This window comes from Pseudorasbora parva, chromosome 14, assembly GCF_024679245.1.
Source record: "Pseudorasbora parva isolate DD20220531a chromosome 14, ASM2467924v1, whole genome shotgun sequence".
Taxonomy (NCBI): Eukaryota; Metazoa; Chordata; class Actinopteri; order Cypriniformes; family Gobionidae; genus Pseudorasbora; species Pseudorasbora parva.
The window spans coordinates 19,559,799-19,563,302 of NC_090185.1; the positions used below are offsets into that span (position 1 = coordinate 19,559,799).

Genomic DNA, 3,504 nt, shown 5'->3' on the forward strand with positions numbered 1-3,504 from the left:
TCGAGGGCGGGACTTGGGCGCTGAACATGCTGATTGGTTTAGCTCACTCAGCATTTTATTTCAACCGGCATTTTTAAAAGTCTTTTGCGAGGTTCGGTCTACGTTCAGTAAATATCAGTCTTGCTCTCTGTCTGATGGCACGCGTTCGTCTCGGCCATCTCACGTGCAATGTCCGTAATAGCTGATAATAATATACATTGTCATTTTAAATCTAGCTTTACAAGCTTTCTGAATATGCTGCATTCTGCTGAATCTGCATATTAGTGCTCTTTTCTGTCGTTGTTAATTACCTCTTTAGTAAACCTATACATAACCAGCAAAAGCAGCACAGCTTGAATCTCTTCCATACTCGTTATTAGTCTATATTTTTCACCATGTAAACGACCTGACCAATTACTTTTAAGTGTGCGTCCTTACATGACGTGACAGCGCGCGCCGCGCTCATATTGACAAGAGAGGAAAGCTTATTTTTCTGAGGGGTAAACTTTTTATTTCGCAAGTTATGAAGATAATGTTGGAATAATGACACAGCGTATATTGCCCCAGGCAGTTTTTACTTTAACTGCGCCTGACAGAAGATTTATTTTATTTTTTTCTGAGATGATTATTACACTTTACAACAAATAAATAGCTTATATAATGCTGTATTAGTCCTGGTGGCCGTTAAGAGTTGCTATGGCTACAGTTAACACATTCCAGCTGCTGGAGAAAACAGCGTTGACATTTTTTATGTGGCAGACAAACTGCATGTGACAAAATGATTGCGATTGAAAGTCATCACATGTAAACACGATCGGTTTAGATAACGTCTCATCTAAAAAGTCCACTAAATCTTTCAATCGGTACACACAAAAATTACTGTCCGTCACTGACTTGGAGGAGCAGTCGCGCGCAGTCCTACATCACCAGACTAATTTGCCTAATCTTCACTGAACTTTATCGCGGTGGAAACACAGACAGTTGCAGGTCTGGGGGGGAGAAAAATTCCTGTAAAAAAGTTCCTGGTACAAAATGTTCCGGGTAATTTGGGTGGAAACGGGGCTTTACAGGACATCGCATCAGATATGCTTCATTTATGATAGATGAGACTTCTTGTTCTTGTGTTTGACACCAGAGGAGAAGAAGCTAAATCCAAAATTCATTAGCTATGTTTCCATCAGAACGTTTTTATGTACATGTTGAAGTATCGCATCAGAAACGAGTGATGGAAATGCCAAATTTTGCACACAAAAAAATCCATTCATTTGCTTGAGGTGGTTTTTGACATTGCGGACATTAAGCCCAAGTGACTGGCATGGTTTAATGTACTAAGATAGTGACATTAAAATACCAAACTGATTAGTAAACACAATACTTACAAAGCAGATATGTGCAGAAAAGCAGATGAGCCCAGAATCTGATGAAAGAGCACAAATATCAGGGTGAGAGAATTTGTTGAAAACGTTTTCCTTCTGCATTTATGACAATCTAAGTGTGAGTATTTGTTTTTTCCAGATTTAATAATAATAATAATAATAATAATTCATTAGATTTATATAGCTTTTTTCTAGGGACTCAAAGCGCTTTACATAGAAGGGGGGAATCTCCTCAACCACCACCAATGTGCAGCATCCACCTGGATGATGCGACGGCAGCCATATTGCGCCAGAACGCTCACCACACACCAGCTGATTGGTGGAGAGGAGACCGACTGATGAAGCTAATCAGGATATGGGGATTATTAGGAGGCCATGATGGACAGGGGCCAATGGGCAAATTTGGCCAGGATGCCGGAGTTACACCCTTACTCTTTATCGAAGGACATCCTGGGATTTTTTTAACGACCACAGAGAGTCAGGACCTCGTCCGAAAGACGGTGCTCTTTGACAGTATAGTGTCCCCATCACTATACTGGGGCATTAGGACCCACACAGACCACAGGGTGAGCGCCCCCTGCTGGCCTCACCAACACCTCTACCAGCAGCAACCTGGTTTTCCCAGTTGGTCTCCCATCCAGGTACTGACCAGGCTCAGCCCTGCTTAGCTTCAGTGGGAAACCAGTCTTGGGCTACAGGGTGATATGGCTGCTGGATAACCTGGTTATTTGTCATTTGTTTTTTGCAAATCAATAAATCTATATTAAAAACCTATATTAGGTAGCAAGTGAACATTTTGTCCTCAAAGGTAGTTGTTTTTGTAACAAGGGACAAATTGTGATGGCTGGACAACTGGGTCAGATCATCTCCAATACAGCAGCTCTTGTGGGGTGTTCCGGGTCTGCAGTGGTCAGTATCTATCAAACATGGTTCAAGGAAGGAACAGTGGTGATCCGGCGACAGGGTCAAGGCTCACTGATACACGTGGAGACTGAAGACCGGCCCATGTGGTCCAAACAAACAGACAAGCTACTGTAGCTCAAATTACTTAAGGAGTTAATTTGCTGCTGACCATTCAGGGTGCTCGTGCTGACCCCTGACCACTGGCAGAAGAAGGTGGCCTGATCTGATGGATCACGTTTTCTTTTACATCACGTGGATGGCCGGTTGCGTGTGCGTCGCTTACCTGGGGAAAACATGGCACCAGGATGCACTATGGGAAGAAGGCAAGCCGGCGGAGGCAGTGTGATGCTTTAGGTAATGTTCTGCTGGGAAACCTTGGGTCATGCGACCCATGTGGATGTTACTTTGACACATACCACCACCTAAGCCTTGTTGCAGACCATTAAGCCCCTTTCATGGAAACGGTATTCCCTGGTGGCTGTGTCATCTTTCAGCAGGATAGTGCACCCTGCCAAAAAGCAAAAATGGTTACAGAGTTTGGTCTTTTAATGCCACTTTAAAAGCCACGTTAAAGTTAATCTGAGGGATTTTTATTTACTGTTGGTTACTTGGTTACCAATAGCCTACCACAGTCATCCACAATCATCCGCTAGAACATCTTGATGGAAACACACCTAATTCGCATTTGTTTGTTGTTGTTCTTTTCTTTGAAAAGATTTTTATGAAATGTCAGTAATAATGTTTGCTACGTCCAAATTTATTTGTCAAATGTGTTTCCATCTTCCATTATTCTCATGAACTCTTTTTAGCACAAAGCAAAAATCACCTCAAGTGTACGTTCACATTTTTTTTGTGAATTAAGGAATTTTTCCCCCTGAAATTCGTTTCTGATGCAATACATCAAAACAGGGTGATGGACATGAAAGTGACGTGAAGTTTAGCCAAGTATGGTGTCCTATAGCTTAAGTATTGAACACACGCGCACACACACCCGGAGCAGTGGACAGCCATTTTTTGCTGCGGCGCCCAGGGAGCGATCTGAGGTTAGGTGCCTTGCTCAAGGGACCCTCTCTGGGGGTAATGAGAGTGGAAGAGCACTGTTCATTCACTCCCCCCACCTACATTTCCCTGTATTTTCCTGGTACTAAGACTCAAACCCATGACCTTCAGGTTACAAGTCAGATTCTCTAACCATTATGCCACAACTGCCCCTAACGAATGCAGACTGATGCTGACTTAAAATCCA

The 3,504-nt window shown here is 42.9% G+C and overlaps 1 pseudogene; it reads right to left on the reverse strand.

Moving 5' to 3' along the window:
• Positions 1-1,954: 1,954 nt before the first annotated feature.
• On the reverse strand, positions 1,955-2,071 carry LOC137040835 (5S ribosomal RNA; annotated as a pseudogene).
• Between the last annotated feature and the right edge of the window lie 1,433 nt (positions 2,072-3,504).